Source organism: Aotus nancymaae, unplaced genomic scaffold (assembly GCF_030222135.1).
Source record: "Aotus nancymaae isolate 86718 unplaced genomic scaffold, 86718_ANA_hifiasm-v0.15.2.pri h1tg000006l, whole genome shotgun sequence".
Lineage (NCBI taxonomy): Eukaryota > Metazoa > Chordata > Mammalia > Primates > Aotidae > Aotus > Aotus nancymaae.
Genome location: NW_026988417.1, coordinates 100517122 through 100536890, shown reverse-complemented (window position 1 = coordinate 100536890; position 19769 = coordinate 100517122). Strand labels below are relative to the sequence as shown.

At 37.5% G+C, this 19769-nt stretch overlaps 1 pseudogene; it reads right to left on the bottom strand.

Moving 5' to 3' along the window:
* Window positions 1-959: 959 nt before the first annotated feature.
* Window positions 960-1816, bottom strand: LOC105727348 (small ribosomal subunit protein uS5-like; annotated as a pseudogene).
* Between the last annotated feature and the right edge of the window lie 17953 nt (window positions 1817-19769).

Here is a 19769-nt window from a genome sequence, read left to right as displayed (position 1 = left end):
AACACTACTTATTCCCTAGAGAACTAAAGGGCTTTTCATCTGATGCATATTTCTGGGGTCTGTCTTCTTCCCTCTTTAAATTAGAATGAAACTCTAAAATCAGCCCCAATGTAAGAGCAATATTGCCTTTGGTTTCTTATATTGGCTTAAGCATTTTACAGGCATTTGGCAACACAAAACACAAACTGTGAACTTCATAAGTCCTTTAGATCTATCACACGTTTGTCCTTTTTGCTAATGGTTTTAATTTTTGTTCTTCCAAAAACAAGCATGGCTTGCATAAGAGAATGCAGAAACTATTAAGAAAAAGGTTTGCCTCTTTTTCCCTCAGTGAAATTAATAAAAGCAAACCTTCTAGAAAGGCACATTAGACATCTGTTGAGGCATCGGTTATAGTTACCTGCTTCCCTGTCCTCCACCTCCATACACACATAGGTCCCTCATCGACTTGGACTTGAACGCTGAGAGTCAACCTGGTTTATCATTCTCAGCTGTTTCTTACTGGATGTGTAGGATGTTGAATTATGAGTTAAGAGCATTTAATCCCAAAATATGCCACTCTGGGATACTGAATATTTTGAGTTAAAGACTCTTGAGAAATAGCAGCTGGAAGAAGAGCACTCTGACTTAACCTTTGATTTCTTAAAAGTGGGAGATGAAATTCCCACATGAAAGATGTCATTCCTACAGGAGAAAAAGTATCATTATCATCAAGGATGGGATGAGATCAAGGCAAGTCTTGACAAACATATATTTATTAGACAAACCCTTGCCTTCCTAGCTACTTCTCAGCCAATTAGCTACCCTAGCCCAAGCTGCTTACCTTATCACATTTTTACAACGTACCATATTCTGTCTAATGCAGTACAGAAATGTTCAATTCTAAGGGTGTTTTTGGGTGATTTTTCTTTTTTTTTTTTTGCAATGTTAATTCGCTTTATTTTTCTTGTATAAAAACCCTATATTGTAGCCACAGCTGGAGCTTGAGTCCTCTGCACAGAGACTCTGGTGTGGGTCTTGACGAGGTGGTCAGTGAATTCCTGATAGGGAGATTTGGTGAATACAGTCTCCTTCCAGAGATCAGGGGTCAGGTAGCTGTAAGTCTTAGAGATGGCATCAAAGGTGGCCTTGGTGAAGTTGCCCAAGGTGGCAGTGCAGCCCCTAGCTGAGGTGTAGCAGTCATCGATACCAGCCATCACGAGCAGCTTCTTGGGCACAGGTGCTGAGACGATGCTAGTGCCCCTGGGCGCAGGGATAAGGCGCACCAGCACAGAGCCACAGCGGCCTGTCACCTTGCAAGGGACAGTGTGGGGCTTGCCGATCTTGTTCCCCCAGTAGCCTCTGTGCACGGGGACAATGGAGAGCTTGGCCAGGATGATGGCCCCACGGATGGCAGTGGCCACCTCCTTGGAACACTTAACACCCAGACCGACGTGACCATTGTAGTCCCCAATAGCAACAAACGCCTTGAACCTGGTGCGCTGGCCAGCACGGGTCTGCTTCTGCACCGGCATAATCTTCAAAACCTCATCATTGAGAGAGGCCCCCAGGGAAAAGTCAATGATCTCAGATTCCTTGATGGGCAGAGAGAAGAGATAGATCTCCTCCAGAGACTTAATCTTCATGTCTTTGACCAGGCGGCCCAACTTGGTGACAGGTATCCACTCCTTATCCTCGGCTTTGCCTCCGCGAGCTCCGCGGCCTCGACCCCGGCCCTGGATACCACTGCCGAAACCTCCGCGGAAGCCACCGCGGTTCCCCATCCCAGGGCCTCCAGCTCCCCCGCCCCTCCCGCTGCACCGGCGTCATCAGCCATTTGGTGTTTTATAGGAGAAGAAGCTTTTTTTTTTTTTTTTTTTTTTTAAAGAGTGAGTCTCTGTCGTAAGTCTGGAGTGCAGTGGTGTAATATTGGCTTGCTGTAACTACCACCTCCTGGGTTCAAGGGATTCTCCTGCCTCAGCCTCTCGAGTAGCTGGGACTATAAGTGTGCGCCACCGCACCCAGCTAATTTTTGTATTTTTATTAGAGACGGGGTTTCACCATGTTGGCCAGAATGGTCTTGATCTCTTGACCTCGCTTCGACCTCCCCAAATGCTGGAATTACAGGCATAGTGATTTTCTTGTGAAGGCTTCCCTACCATTCAAAACTTGTGTTACATAAATTTGTGTATTTGTATATTTTTGTGTATATTTGTATATTCTCCAGTTACTGTCTTATGTCAGTTTAATTTTCAGACCCAGTTGTGTATGTTGAGGGGGAGTCTTTAAGAGTAGAGGTAAAATTTTTTCCCTCCTACATGATGCATATGGCAAGCTTTATGTATCATGTAAGTGCTTTAACTGATTCATAGACACAGATACTGAGCTCTTACGTTTGAGGAGTCTTTCCAGGGTTGATAATTAGCTGAAGGTTCCTAGGCTTCCCATGTACCATTTAACTCATTTCTGTAGTTCTCGGAACAACTTTCTTCCCCCATTCCATGCACACTCCATAGGGATGCAATTTCTAAACAGTAATATTGGTCAAGGGATAGAAATATAAACTGTAAGTCATCATAGATTTGGGTTTCAAATATCTCATAGTAAAATCTTCATTTTCTGAGAATGGCATAAAGGATACATGCATTGATATTGCTATCATTTCTATTAACTCCAAAAGCATTTTAGTTTTTGATTAAGGTAACATGTAGACTGAAATTTTTATCTTTTACATTGATTTTACTTCTCAAATTGGGAATATTTGATTAGCCTCTTTAACCATATGTTATATCATCTAGTACATTAGGGGAATGATAAGTAACCAGGTCTGGAGTTCACATCTCATTCCTGGGCTCCAGATTCAATCAGGGCTGTGTCTAAAACTCTCACACGATGGTTGATCAGTGACCCAATAAAATGAGTTGTGGAAAACATTTCTGTTCAGAGGAGTTGTGTGTATAATCCATGATGTGAATGATTATGCGTAGTATCCTTGCTGGCAGTGGCAGATAGGAGGTCAGGAATTAATTGTCCATGGAGATTTAACTACCCATGTCTCCAAAGGCACTCCTTGCAGGGCAAGTATGAAGTGCAGTGGTGGAAAATACTAGGAACTTCCATCACCATTGCCTCTCTATTGTAGAAGTAAGTAGATGCACTTTATGAATCCCAGCTTTTTATTTTACTTTTTTTCTTACGATGTGAAAATACGTGTTTACAAGATAGTGACTAAAACACACTACATTAAATGATAATAGGCTTGCACTTCACCTGTTACATCTGTTCACCTATTATATCACCTATTGAATGGAAAGGTGGTTGAAAGATAAAGCTACTCCTTTCATTAAAAATAGTTATGTCTTATTATTCATAGGTTACTTAAAATGCATTTGATATTGTTTACTTTGTAAGTGCCTTTTAAGTAGTTTTAATTAATATAGTTTAAGTATGTCACAATTTTATATGGTGGGTATTACAAATACACAGGAGAAAACCATGACAGCTAGAATCAATAAAAACCTCAGTAGGTCTGTACAAGTAAGTTGAATCTAACAAGGGTAAGTTTTAGAGTGGGTAAAAGGGATGCTTCTGCATATATAAAAAAAGCTGCAACAGTACAGAAATACGAAGTGATGAAATTATGTCCTACATTTCCTCTGTCTCACCTACATTTTTCAGTAGACAGAAGTCAGATTTCTGATCCACTCTCTTACTAAGCACTCTTGGCTTTGAGACTGCAGCAGCACATGAATCAGATGAAGTTCTGCCCTCAGGATCTAGCATCCTAATGAAAGGAGACCAATATTAAACTTGTTTGCAAATACGTAAAACAACTTCAGATAGTGGTAAGTGCCATACATAAAATATAGTTGGGCAACGCACTGGATTGGCTGGGGTAAGGGCAGGTGGCTGCTTCATCATGGATGGTAGAAGAAGGCAACTCTGAAATGTACCATTTGAACTAAGACCTGAGTGATAAGATTTGAGAAAAATGTGAGAAAGGTAGCATTAGAAAGAGACATGCAACAGCTTTGACACAGGAAAAGCCTAGGTGTTTACAGAAAGGAAGAAAATGTGGCTGGAAAGTATGGAGCAAGGGAAAGAATGAAAAAGACAATACCATAGAAACAGGGTCCATCTCAGGCACCAATAGAGAAGCAATGTTTGAATACATTCTGTGCATGTGGTTGCTATGTGAGTCCTTATTCCTTCTACCACAGCTGGCCCATGTAAAACGACACAAGTCTGGGAGTGAGGAGCCTGTAGGGATGGGATAGGGCCCTGCTGCCAAAGGCATTATGCTGCTGGAAACGTCATTTACCATTTTGGGCTTACGACTGTAATATAAAAAGTCAAATGTTTTATTAGGCTCATTAAATTTAAAAAAAATTTCCCCTATTTTGTACATTTCCAAGACCATCACAAAGTTTTAGGAGAGATTTGGAGACTGGAAGATCTTTCAGTGTTGTTCTCCCTCCCATGACACGACAGCATAATTTAATTTTATGGGCCTTTCAGAGGGAAGGGTAAGCCTTAGATTGGTTCATGGCCTTTAATTCATCAAAGGAACTAATACACAAGGGAACACCAAGTAGCCAATAACCTTTTCAAAAGATAATACATTTATTTATTTTTAATTTTTTATTCCTCCACACTGTAGATTTTCATCTTTTCAAAGGTTAATAGAGTTTTATCTCCCTCTTGACCACACAGTTTAGTAGTAAAGAAGTAACCTCTGAGCCAAGTTTTAAAATAGTCTCAAATGTGCCTAATTATCTCAAAATAAAAATAATTGAACTCACGTAACTACCTGAAAGCAAATATTATTTCTTCTGAGAGCTTATTGCAGCAAGCCATAAAATTAAAAAACAAAAATGACAATTGGAGGTAGAATTCTCAAAGGATTGAGAATAATTTTATTGCTATGAAGATAACTTGATGTGTATTTACAACTTGCTGAGCAAAATAGTTATTAAAATATCAGAATTTTATTTCTCTTAATATTTCTATGTTCCTAATCACCTAATTTGCAAATTTTTATATGAAGCAATTGATTGGCTTTTCTAGACACAAAGACATTTATTTTAAAGTCATTCATGCTTTATCTTTTGTCATGAGTCTTGATTTTACCATGTTACCTAGGATATTAAGGTAACATGTCAAAAGAGATTGAAGCTGAGAAAAATTACCTGAGGGCATTTTTGTTTTGTACTTAAATTTTATTTTGTCATTTGTTCTTATTAGCAATAATTAAGCAATTTAATAATTATAAGCTCCATTAACATTTTAATGAGTCTAGTGGCCATTGCTAAGTGTAATTAAATTAGTTTTATTGCATGATATTTTGAAGCTGTGATTAAATTAAGTTTTACTGTGCTTAGAAGAATAAACCTATAGAGATTGCTATCCACCAAACATCTATTAACTTATAAGATACTGATAAAATAGACATTAATAGAGACAGGAGAAAAATATAATTCCCTATTGGGTCTATTCACAAGATAAAACTTTAATCATTCAGTTTGGAATCAATCTAGTAATGACAGCATAATTTTACTTAAAAGTGTTTTTCAGGTGGAGGTGTAGGAAAGGGAAGAAGGAATGAGTTATTTTGGCAATGTCGTGCCCCTCCTCTACTTCTTGTAGGTATAACTCACAGAGATGAGACTAGGGGAAGACTGACAAGCTAATGATTTGGGAGCAGATACATGTAAACTGATGCTAAATATTTTGGTACCAAATAAAATCTCATTTATCAAGTGGGACATTTATTTTAGAAATGAAAAAGTCATTATGGTTTATTTAACAAGTGCTTAAGTAAACAAAAATTAAGCATACTAAAAATGAAAGCCAATGGTAATTTTCATGTTTTGGTATTTCTTGGTGTTGTTGGTATTTTATACTGTAAACCAGTTTGAAACTTTTCTTGCTGTCACTTAAAGTTCCTTCTTAGAAGCTTTTGATTATACATGAATTGGAAGATGATCATACATTACGTATTCCTTGTGCCAGTCTTTGGTCTTGAATGAATTTGGATATTTGAATCTTTATTGCTACTGCTGTTACATGATAAATTCTGAAATGCTCTCAAGAGTAAAATGAGATAGTCTTATTTTCTGATGAATTGCCTTACATAGAATGCAATTAAGCATTTTACAGGATAGTAATTTGTATAGTATGTACAGCACATGTTTACTTATGGGAATTATGTGGTTTTGCTGTAATTATTAGATTCTATTGATTGTATTCCATTATGTTAATGTTTCCAAAATAAGCATATCAAGCCGTTTTATGTCATATAATATTTCAGAAGCCTTGGGGATATTAAACATTTTTTGAATGCCAGGAAAACATATCATTAAATTTATACTGTACATTTTATTCCTCTTTTTATAACAAAGTTATGTGAATATAAAATATGAACTTTTTAAGAATAAGGAGCAAGGTATTAAGAAATACTGTATTACCATCATATATATCAGTGATGAAAAAAGAAAAATTAATCTCTATCATTTTAACATTCAATGCTGAACTAATATTCATTTTTAAATCTGTGCTGATACATTTTTAGAAAGTCTTAACCATTGCTTAAATAAATTTATAAACAACCAATATATAACCCCACATTTTTCTTAATATGTCTGGAGTAAAAACAAAACTTACTGTCACATAAAGGTCACTAACAAGAGACTTTTATGTTGTTCTTTCTACCAAAAATTTTAAGTTTCCCATTGGAAAATTCAGTATTTAATCATGTTCCACATGAGCGGGGAGTTTACTTTGGCTCTTACCATCACTAGGACTCTCACTTCAGTCCATTTGTCATTATCTTCTCTCCCTGGATAATCTTAGTCATTTCAATTGCTTTGAAAAGTTCTTAGGGAAAAAATTAATAAATTCTACACTAGGTTGACAATTTCTACACTTGTCCGATTGACTACTTTACTTGGGTATCTCTTGGACATTTCAAACTTAACTTGCTTTGATTCTTTCCCCTCTCTTGTAAGGAACGTGACCGTCTGGGAAGTAGTTTCTTAAACCAGGAATCTTGGTGTCATACTGATTCCTTCCATTCCCTCAATTCCCAGAAGCAGTCAATCATTGTATTTCGTGATTTGATGTTCAATATTTGTCTCAAATGTATGGTCTCTTGGTATCTCTACTGAGTCCAAGCCACCGTGATCTCCTGTCTCTGCTTCAGCAAGGGGTTTCCTAATTCATCCTCCTATTGCAAGTTTACATTATCTACTCAACCAAAGGTCCCATCCAACTCTTAAAAACATTGATCTTGATATATTTAATCTCTAATTCATTCTCCCTCAGTGTCTTCCTATTGCAAATAGAATAAAATAATTGAACAAAATGTAAAGTTTCTTTTCTTCCTTCTCCATATTATAAGCTCCAAGGGAGTAGAAACTTCATCTCCAAGCTTACCACTGAATCCTCTGTGCCCTCCTTGGTGTCTGATAGACAGTCTATATGAATTCTGCTCTCCCTTTGCCTGTTTGTAAGACTAGCTGATTTTCATTCTGAAGGTCTGTTTTCAGACAGGCATTCACTGATAATCCTATTTAGAATAGCCTTCCCTCCATAAGCTAGGTACCCTCTCATGGTACAGTTTGAATTTCATCACATGCAGGTTGGTCACACTCCAAAATTGTTTGTCTGTTTTCTCCACTAAAATGGATACTGAGTGAGATCAGGGACTCAATTCATTTTGATCATCCTGGTATTCTTGGCATCTACCTGTGCCTAACAAATAGTTGGTATGTAAGAAATACTGTTAAGTGAATGACTAATCAGAAGCTTTCAATATTTCTAAAAATTTTTATTTAATGTATAAACCATTTCAACTGATGTGACATGGTTACTTTTCCTATGTAAAATTTATTTTCCTCCCTCTAAAAAAAAAATTGACCTTTTCAAGTTGTTCAAAAGCAACTTTCTAGATCTCATCTTCTGATGCAGTCTTAAAATTCTCATATTTTAAATCCTGAGAGCTCACATTTTAGAGTAACAATAATTGATAGTTTATGTTGTGTGTCCTATTTGAAAAATATTAGCTTTTCATTTTCAAAAAATACTCTACAGTATACAACATTATCTTTAATAAGGGCTACGTAGGGTAAAGGCACAGATCATTATATAACTTCTCTAGGTTGATCCTTCCAGAAGTTGGCAGACCCAGTACTGAAACCCAGGTAGAGGCTTCAGAACCTGTGTTCTTATTTATCATCCTACCTGAAAGACTACTCACCTAATAAGACAAGTTACATTTTTAAAAAATTATACACTATTTTATGTAAAATACCATGGTCTTGTAAAACATCTAATGTACTTTGGTTAAAGTTCATTATTTCATTATTCATTAAATTCTTTCAATATACAATTTTAATGTAATAGCTATAGAATGTCTTAAAAATAAAGCAGTCAGAGAGCAAGCCTTTTAAGTGTGATTAAAGATGTACCTGTGACATGCTCTATCATGTTTGTTTTCCCTTGAATTGGGACAGTTTATTTTTTTAATAACTTACCCAAAGTCAAGTCCAATAGTAAAAATTATACATGGCTATTTGTTGATTTATATTTAGCTTACAGTCATTATTTAGTGGTTGGAAGAGATGAAAATGAAAGCTTTGCCAAGAAGCCCCAGCAGCCTGTACTGAGGCTTCTCTGGAGTGCCTTCTCTGCATCACTCACAGCTTTGTTCCTTGGCATTTGTACTTGGTCAGGCGGCAGCACTGAGGTTAATGCCCAGAGGATGGGTCCAAATGTACATTGGATCCCATCATAATAAGCATGCTTACTTACGAGACACAGAACAGATGAAAGTTCCACCCTGCCTTTGCCCAAGAGCCTTCAGGAAGATGGAAAAGGATGAATCAGTCCTTTGTTTGCAAAAAGTGTGACATTAATCATCCGACATCGTGAACCGCTAGACAGGTGTCATTTGTTTTTTAAAGTTACGCTATGTTGTTTGTGGAGCTGCATAAATCTTCAGTTCTTTTAAAATAGTCTCCACAGGTACAGCAAATGGGAAGTGAATCTGTCATTCTTGAAAATGTTAGAGATCAGCAAGTGCAGAGTTACTGTAGAGCTGACCTTCCTCCTTCATTACTGGCTGCCAGAACTATAAGCGGGGGAAAAGATTGAGGAGGTAAAGACAATAGAGTGAACTTCATTTCGTGTCTGGGAGGGTCACACTCATAAACCACAGCATGTATGTAGGAACTTTTTTGTTTAGCAATGTGTTCAGGAGGACCAGATAGTACAGTGTTTCTGATCTTCTGTGTAAAGGCACATATTAAGATGTCGCATTCTGAGTAATTTGTTATACGATGGTGCTTTGGTGGTAGAGAATAACTCTCTTAATAAATGAGAAGAAAACATATTCCAGAGAAGAAAGGCTGACTCAGTTGACCATTACTAGTTTTAATCACCCTGCTATTTCAGAAATGCTCTCAAATAGCCTTGGTTCAAGTCCAGAGCACAGAATTATCATTTGGGCAGCACGTGATCCAAATGTCACGAGGGAAGGGCTTCAACTGTTTGTATATCACACTAAATTTGAAAATGTTTGGTTAGTAGGAAGAGGAATTGAGGATGGATCTCTGAAAGATAATAACCTTAAAGAACATGTAAATTAGACTGGCTTGGTGAGAAGCAGGCAGTGGGGGCTGTTAGTGTGTATTTGCGCAGAATTCTGGATAGATCTAATTCCCTTTATTATATTGCTGAATACATAAGTGAAAACTAGAGCTCAGTTATCTCATTACAAGATGAAAACAGCCAAATCTATATTTCCATAGAGAACAAGCCTGGAAATCCATTCTTTATAGTATAGTTAACAGTGGCAGCTAAGGTCATCTTCACTGGAAAAAAAAATCTGATATTTTTCTTTCAAATTCTGTCATGTACATTTCCAGCTCTATTAATCATACTGCAATGGATCTTTTAGAATGATAGATGTAAATTTTATGATAGCTTATCTTATATTTAGATTTGCAGTCCAAGGACTTGTCCTGAGTCGTTTTTGACTCTTGGTTTATCTGCTAATTGGCTCATGGCTCCAAGTTACAGAAACTGATTCCAATTGACTCAAGCAACAGGGATTTTATCTCATTCTTAACAGGAAACCTAGAGGTAGAACTTTAGTGTTTTCTTATTCATCCACCCAGGCATGCTATTTTGCTTCCTTCTTTCACTCTGCAACCCCCAACACATAAACCCTCTGTTTGAGTTTAATTCAATCTAGTATCAAGATGGTTGCAGTAGATATGAATGTGAATTCCAAACACTTGATAATTTAGGAAGAAGAAAAAACATTTCTTATTTATCTCTCCTGGAGGGAAAGAAAATATTCCTACAGCCTTACCCTAGAAGACAACACTTGGTACACCACTGGCTAAAATTCCATCACATGCCATTCTTACGCAAGTGACTTGGCAAGAGGCATCATATTAACCTTAGAAAAATCAGGAGAGACACTGGGGTCGGAGCCGAAGTTAGTTTACAAAGATGCATTTGGTTCTGTGGGGAAAGAAATAACTAAAGTTGTGTTTGAAATGATGAAAAGGGGATTGGTTGGAAGGTAGACAGAGCATAGTATCCATTATATAAACTTAATTTTATTTTTCCTGTTATATATATGTGTGTGTGTGTGTGTGTGTGTCTATACAAATAGAAGATAATGTAATCATCAATCGCATTTGCAATGCATTGCCAGACTTGCGGGGGAGCAGCTGACTTACCATACTGATATGTGTGTGTTACTATTGCAATAAATTTCTTGATTATAGACTGTATTAAATAAGCCTGCTTAAAAGCAGTAGATGTCAGAATATAGCAGTCTGGGATTAAATGTAGGTAGGGCTTATCCACAATGAAACCTTTTTATATGGATAGTAACAAATTGATGTTAACATGTAAAAACTATAAAGATGGATATGTAAGCATGTTTATGTATAAACAATACCTCTCTTGCATTGCTCTGGGAGTAAATACTGTGGCCCATTACTATACAGAGTGCAAGGTACTTGAAAATTTACATGCCGGTCACACCAAGAAGACACTCCTCCTTCAAACACAACTTGACCATTTCACCCCACCATGTGTGTAAGGATTCCTAAAAATCTACTGTCTCAAGGGAGAGCAGGTTATCCTGGCTTTATCCATGTTATGCTAACTACAGTGAAGGATCACTGGCTTCTGACCGGAAGTCCATCTTGGTCAGAAAGCTCTGTCTGTTAAATCTGGGAAATCTATCAGCCTGGTAGAGCCAAGGCAGCTGAGTAGCAGCATCCGGACGCAATGGCACATGCTTCAGAGAGCGGAGTGGGGGATGCCTTCTGTAGTTGTGCGCAGTAGAGGCAGCTCTTTTTCAAACTAACGAGCCCTCTACTCTTCTACTTCTCTCACACAGTTCTTTTCATGGAGAATCAGAAGGCCCTAGGGTGGTGGAAGTAGAGAATAGATGATGTCCCTGTATTAGTCTCTTCACAGGTGCCTGGTGGAAATGTCTGAACTAGTGCCACTTATAGTGAAAAGACTCAGAGCTTGGGTAGCACCTCTACATTCAGAAATGGGAGGAGAGGACAGCTCAAATGGAAATCTATTCAGAGATTAAATGTGCATCTTAAGGCTAAGAATGAAGGTTCTAGGGGAACTAAATTTATCCCTTTCCCACTCCCTTAGAAGATTGCTACCTCCAGAGGATGAAATTCTAAGTGTTTTCATGTGCCTGGACACTTTCCAGGGTACGTGATAACCTCAGCACCTATCTTTCACAACCTCTTGGGCTTAAAATTACACTCACACCTGTAATCTCAGCTACATGGGAGGCTGAGGTGGGAGAATCTCTTGAGATCATGAGTGTAAGGCTTCAGTGAGCTAGGATCACATCCATGTACTTCAACCTGGGCAACAGAGTGAGACCCCCATTTGTGGAGACAAAACAAACCTATAATCCCTTACTCCTATCTGTAAATTCCTTTCATCCGTTCTTTCCTTCCTTTGTTATTTATTTTTAGCATTAACATAATTTATTTGATCTGACATTACTCTTTTTAGACAAAGGAAGAAACAAGTACTACATTCATTTAACTAAGAAATACTGCTGCTTCTAGAAATAAAAATAATCTAAGACACCGCATTCTACAAAACCACAGAAATATTGGATAGACTGTAACAAAATTGTTTTAATGGCATAGCTGAGTTTCAAGAAAAGGAAATTCCCAAACCCCCAAATGACAAGGAAGCCGAAAAGCAGGAGTGAGAAAATGCTGAACTATGGCTGCCCTGAGGGGCATATGTCAGTCTCCTTAACTAAGAGGCATAGTTTTAAGGACTATGCAGGGAAAACATACAAGGCTTTAGAGCATTTCCAGGTATAGAGGAGGGACTGAAAACTCCAAATGTACAGCTGTGACCCTTGAAATGTATACTCTCAAAAGGCTATACTCAAAAATAACCTGCCAGTCTGCAAAAGGAAATGGCAAAGAAAGTGTGTCTGCCTGGGCTCTAATTAGGGGGGAAAAGCGCCTCTTCTGTTTTGCACAGAAAATTCCTAAACATTCACTGTTTTCAAATGGGTTTAGAGTTTGAATTTCTCATGTCAGTGTCCAGGAAGGCCCAAGCTGAGGAATGAATTTACATTGTCTCAGGTTAGGAATGCTTGAAGAAGCAGATGCAAATGGTGCTGGAGGCCCGTGCACTCAATTTAACTTGTACAAGGTATCCATAGTAAAGATGAATCCCAAATATGAAATCACAAAATATAAAGTAAACCTAGTCACTACATGTAAGATTCAGCAGAAACAATCAACCATTATGCTTAGAATCCCTCAATAATAGATTTGTGTGATACATAAAATATGTGTTTTAATAATTAAATAAAATTGAAATTACCTACAGGAGAAAAGAGCAAGTTACAGTTTAAAAAAAAAAAAACTCTTCCCAGGCTACGCATGGTGGCACATGCGTATAGTCCCACCTACTCTGGAGGCTGAAATGGGAGGATCCATTGAGTCTAGAAGTTGGAGTTCCATCTGGGCAAAATAGCAAGATCCTGTCTCTAGGTAAATAAATGAACAAAAAATAAATTTAAAACATTGTTCCAAAACACTGGAGTGTTAAAAATAAGCTAAAATGAAAGGGTCTGTCAGACATATATCTTAGATTAGTATTCCTTATATATTTCTAAAAATTCAAATCAATGAAAAAACAAGAAAATAGCAAAACATACAAACAGGAATTTCACTAAGTGTTAGTGGCTAATATGCTTAGGAAAATGTATTCATCCTCATTAGCCATCAGGGTAATCAAGTTAAAATCACACTATTTTATCCCAGTGATGTTGGCTATAAAGAAAAAGTGAAATAATTTTTTTTTATATATGGGAATGTAGAACAGCAGGTGCTTATGCTGGAATTATTGGGAAACTTGCAGATGTGTTCATCCTGTGACCTAGTTCTCTGGGATAGATATACACATATGGATAATGTGTACACAAATGTTCACAGAAGTCATAATTTGTAATTGCAAAAAAGTTGGAACTATGACAAATGTTTGACAGAATTGAATTGAAATATAAACTTTGGCATATTTATACAGTAATACACTATACACTAGGGAAGATGAATGACCTCGATCTCAAAAACAAAAATGTTGAGTCAAAGCAAGTTCAGAATAAACGCATATGCTATTTCTATTATATAAAATACAAATATGCAAACTAAAGTATTAATCCGATAAATTCACATCTATTAAAACAATGAAGATGAGAATAATGTACATATAATTCATAGCAGAGTTACCTCTTTAGGGGAGAAAAGGGGATTGGGGCTAAAGAGGACACTCAGAAGGCTTCAAAATATTGATAATCTTCTTAAGATGCATAGGCATGAAAATGGATTTTTCATTCATGTATTTCTCTTTAAAGCATATATTAATTATATATAAAGATTCTTTTACATAAAAGGTAGTATATAGGCTAGGCATGGTGGCTCACGCCTAGAATCCCAGCACTTTGGGAGGGTGAGGTGGGCAGATCGCTTGTGGTCAGGAGTTCCACACCAGCCTTACCAAAATTGTGAAACCCCATCTCTACTAAAAATACAAAAAATTAGAGGAAAGTGGTGGCAGGTCCCTGTAATCCCAGCTACTGGAGAGGCTGAGGTAGGAGAATCACTTGAACCAGGGAGGCGGAGGTTGCAGTGAGCCGAGATCTAGTCATTGCACTCCAACCTGGGCAATGAGCAAAATTCCGTCTCAGAAAACAAAGTATATAAAAATAAAACAATATAAAAGTAAAAGAGAACCATCAAAAATATAGTAAAAATACCAAGCTGAATTGAAAAAGAATCACATGGAATTTCTAAATATAAAAAAAAAAAAGCAGCTTTAGTTGTTTTAGCCATCTGTGTCAGAAATCTGGAAAAACAATAGTTTTTTGTCAGATAATAAAACCCCAGAAATGTGTCTTTGCCTAATTATAGAATAAAATTTATCTTGATGAGCTAAGCAATTCTAAGTCAGCTTTTTTTAAAATATTTTTATTTTTAGGCTATTTCATAGGTGATAGTGGCATTTTTCTTCATTGAGTCACTTTAGATGTTGGGGAAGGCAACGTTTTGAGACAATTTTACAAAATCAAGTTACTTTTGTCATTGACAAATCAGTTATATACATTTATGGGGTACATACAATGTGATATGTATAATATGCTATGATTAAATCAAGCAAATTAACATATCCATCAACTCACCTGTTTTTTATGGTGAGATATTTGAAATGTACTTTTCGTTATTTGGAAATATGCAGTATGCTATTCTTATTGACTGCTGCACACCCTGGTGTGCAGTGAATCTCAAAATTGATTCCAAAATCTATTCCTCCCGTCTGTTGGAAATTTTGTACCCTTTGATCAGCAACTCTACATTTTCACTTTCCCAACTCCCCCAGCCTCTGGCAACCATTGTTCAACTCTGCACTTCTGCATCAAAATTTTCTTAAAATAGTTCATACGCAAAGAAACTTTTTATTGTAATACTTAAGGGAAGTTGTGATAGGGTGGACTAAAACTTGCATGTGGTTTGAACCTTAGATAAGTGATTTGATAGTCATGCTGGTCTCTTATCTCTTCTTTATGCTCCCTTGCATGATCATTCTGTGCCTGCCCTTACATGCTTCCATGGAGATGGCGAAACCAGCAGGATGGATCTGAGCGAGACGTACGGTTATGGATATTTGTGATTCAGATTTCACAGTCTCCTTCACAGCCTTCACATTCAAATGAAAATGCACATTCAAAGGAGCTACTTTATTGCATACAGTCTGCAGTGTCAATGGAAATTAGAAGAATGAAGTCTAACAGCAAGCGTATTATAGTTTATGGGATTATGAGTTGATTTTCATCACATGAATAGAATAGGGAGACATAAACAAATTTCTATTATGCTTTGCTAGAGATTTCATGTTAAATTTTTCCCTGTGAAGATATAGGTACATATTTCTACTTATATATTTAAAGTTTCCAATAGATAGAGAAAACATAGCAATTTAATTTAAAATTAGTTTAGAAAAATATATGTGAAAGTATTTTCATAATTGCATATATTCATATAAATGTGGAATAATTTGCATTAGATTTATTTATAATATTTGTATGGAAGTGATTTCGCATATAAGTTTTAAAATAATTACAGATATACAATCCCCACAATGAGATACTTCATATGTCCCAAACCCAGTTAAGAAGAGATTTAATAATGTAATTATTCTTAGATTTTTTATGTGAAAATCAACAATCCTTATTTAGTTCCAAGAATGCAAGTTGATATTTCCTACTGCTATATTTAAAATACTAATAAAAATAACATTAAACTCTTTTAGAAAGCTATTAATAGGCCTTGTATTAACTTTCTTGAGATCAAACGTAAAGCTGTTAGGTGGTTTTCTGGCATGCATTTCAAACAGAAATATATAGTCTGTATAGCCTGAGAAATTTAAGGAGGGAAACCCAGAAAGAGAGAGGCATTGGGAGATGTTTATTACCTGAGTGACTATTTCTTATGATTGTTGAAAATGATGGTATCAATGTTACTCCTTTCTTAAAAGTGGTTACAATTCAGATTACTGGATGGATTTACCCAATATTACTGTGGTTTTAAAATGTCTTCAGTCTTTCTCACATCTTAATAAGTATGGTGAGGGCATATGTTTTAGCAAAACATCATGCATAAGGAAAAATAGCAAACAGCACAACTTAAGGGAGACATGCAGGATACATCATGGACAAAGTCCACTCTGAAAGGGAAAACTGTTCTACTTATATCACTTCTGACACCAAATGGAGCAATGTTTCCAGCAGTTAATGTGTGGAACACTAACTGGTGTCCACAGTTAGCAGGGAACCACCCCACTGCCAGCGGAAGGGCTCAGTCCCACAAGACTGCCTACATGTTGAACATCCGTTGTGAGTCTGGAGTGCTTGTAGTACCTACATTTGTGTTCATCTTGGCTGTAAATGCAAGATTCCCACAGTCCCTCCCCAGTTTGCACAAAGGGATCAAATAACTCAGGGAAATACTTTACTTAGGTTGATCACTTTATTATGAAGGATTTAAAGGATACAGATGAACATCCCAATGAAGAGACACACAAAACGAAGTATGGGGAAAGAGTGTGGAGCTTCCATGCCCTTACTGGGTGTGCCACCCTCCCTAAGCATTCCTCCCATAGCACCCTGAAGCACAAACAAATGGGCATGTTGGTGACAATGGAATCAAGTTTGTCCTCTCCCATTGTAAGTGCCCCATAGCCTGTCAGGGCCATGTTCTGTCAGATTTCCTGGGGCATATTTACATTCCCAGAGCCTGGCAAGGCCCTGCAGTACCAAATCAGGGAGACAATAAAATACTTTTCTATATACTTTGTCTGAAAATTCTTCATTAGAAAATTCCATTGACCAAAGGAATGAAATCCTCCTTCGACTATGTGGAAAGTGCTTTCTGGCTCAGATCTTTTCATCAGACATCTCTCCATGGGCATTTCTTTAGTTACTCATTCAGAAACTACAGATAAAAATAATGCCAAACAGGCACAGAAGTGGCTAGGGCTTGCTTCACCCTAAAATGTGAAGTTGGTCATAGAAGCAAAAACCGAAAGAACCAAGAAAGAGTGTTAGGCTCCCTGAAGAGTGTTGGGTTTCATGTACTTTCTCTGGCAAGGGAAGAATGACTCACTTCAGCTTATTCAGAATAAATTCCACTTAGCTTGGTTGTCTGACCAGGGAGCAGGAAAACTATTTCTCTCTAATCTGGAAAAACCCAGATACTTGATTGGTTTAGAGCCACCGCAGATAAATGATTGATGGAAACTGGCGATTTGGTCATGCACATTGACTGACTGCCTTCTAGGTTAATGTTTGAAAAGAGGGTTCTAACAGTCATAGGGTTGTAAGAAGGAGGGAAGCTAAATAGAATCTGCCAAAACCATTTATGGATGAACAATATTCTTGGTGTCGACTAAAGAATCACAAGGTTCATAAATTTGGAAAAAATATTATTTGTCATAAAAGGGCACAGCCTATAGGATGACCATCTTGCAGGCTGGGATGTAGAGCATCTGGTCAGAAGCTGACAGCAAGCAATTCCAGGGAGAGGGAAAGCGTACAGGGATTCGTGTTGAATGGGTTGGCTAAGTATACCTATTCAACAGGTTGTAGAAGGAGCTGTGAATATTCATGGAGGGGAAACTCACGCATGTTTTGTAGAGTAATTTAACACATTTGTAACATGCATCCCATGTTTTTGGGGTGGAGACTTAACATTTAAGTGCATTATAGTTAGGCCCTATACATCAAAAGGTGGAGCAGGGACAGGAAGGTCCTCTGTGCGCAGCCTCCGTAGTCTGGCCAGAATCCCTGCATGGCCAGTGATCTTTTATCAGGATGGAATGCTGGTCAACTGCTGTCTGAAAACCACCAAAAGGGCCAGCCTCAGGCAGTTGGTGGATGTTAGCAGTGGAGTGTGTCTTTTAAAAGGCCTAGTTTCTGTTAGACCCTTAGGGAGGAAAGCCTGTTGACAGTTAGCAAGGGAGAGATGTATCTGACCTCTTATTCCATCATTGCCTGGATGTTTTCAAGGTTTCTCTGGGGTCCTGTTGACCAAGAGGGATTCTGTTCAGTCCGTTTAGGATTTTATTTTTCTTAACTGGCTACAACTTTCCCTACTCAAGGTGATAGAACACACAGATGTAGCAACTACAAAGGATTGTGCACATAAAGAGGGCACTGAGCACAGGATAGTATAGCAAAAGAATGTTTTATGAAGACAATTTGTTGAAGACTGTAAATAAAATGAAGGAGCATCAACAATTTCTGTTTAATGAATTTTTTTGAAAAATCACAGCGTTGCATTCAAATATGAACAAATACTACAGGACAGAAAAACTTAGGGAAAGCAATGCAGCCATGTTCCTCCATTCCTGTCCCTATCCCACTTCCCAGAGGCAAATCCTAGCAAGTGTTTCTGTACCTCCATGCTTCTGTGTTTGACTTCAATTTCGGATAATATCTATTTATTCTTATTTATAAAAGAGGAGGATTCGGTCCTTCCTCATTACTCGCCTCCCAACACTTGATACATGGTTTGGATCTGTGTCCCTGTTCACGCCCCATATTGAATTGTAATCCCCAGTGTTGGAAGTGAGACCTGGTGGGAGGTGACTGAATCATGCAGGTGGTTTCTCATTGTTGAACACCATCCCCCTTGGTGCTGTGTTAGGGATAGTGAGTTCTGAGATCTGGTTAAAAGTGTACAGTACCTCCCCCCTCCTCCTCTTGTTCTCCTACTCTGGCCATGTAAGACGTGCCTGCCTCCTCTTTCACCTTCCACCATGATTGTAGGCTCCTTTCTTTCTTTATTTTCTTCTTGAGATGGAGTCTTGCTCTGTCTCCCAGGCTGGAGTGCAGTGACATAATCTCAGCCTCTGCCTTCCTGATTCAAGAGATTCTCATGCCTCAGCCTCCCTAGTAGCTGGGATTACAGACATGTACAACAATACCTGGCTCATTACTGTATTTTTTTTTTAGTAGAGATGGGGTTTCACTATGTAGATTTCTTGAGGCCTCTCCAGAAGTCCAGCTGATATCTTCTGTATAGCCTACAAAATCATGTACCAATTAAAATTCTTCTCTTTATAAATTAGCCAGCCTCAGGTGTTTATAGCAATGTAAAAATAGGCTAATACAATATAATCACTAAGATATTGAAAACATTAAGTTCTTTTACCATGCACTTTTAACAGTGTCTCTTGATAATCCTATTAGTGCCCTTGACCTTTCCTTTATCATTTTCTTCTAGCATCATATTTTCTGTTACTGTTACGCTGTCAGGATTATTTAATGTACATTTTGCCTTGCCAACAGTACATGCTTTGTGCTCTGTCTATGCATATTTTTGTGTGTATACATTTATGTAAATATGTACGTGTAGCCTCTAAACCAATAATTTATATTATGAAAGTATGTTGATATTATTTCATATCAGGACAAGTAGTATACTAAGTTTATATTTTCTTTCTAGTCTAATATTGGGTCATTTTTAATTTTAATTTTTTGAGACGGAGTTTCACTCTTGTTGCCCAGGCTGGAGTACAATGGTGCAGTTTCGGTTCACTGCAACCTCTGCCTCCTGAGTTTAAGCGATTTTCCTGCCTCAGCCTCCTGAGTAGCTGAGATTACAGGCACCCACCACCATGCTCGGCTAATTTTTGCATTTTTAGTAGAG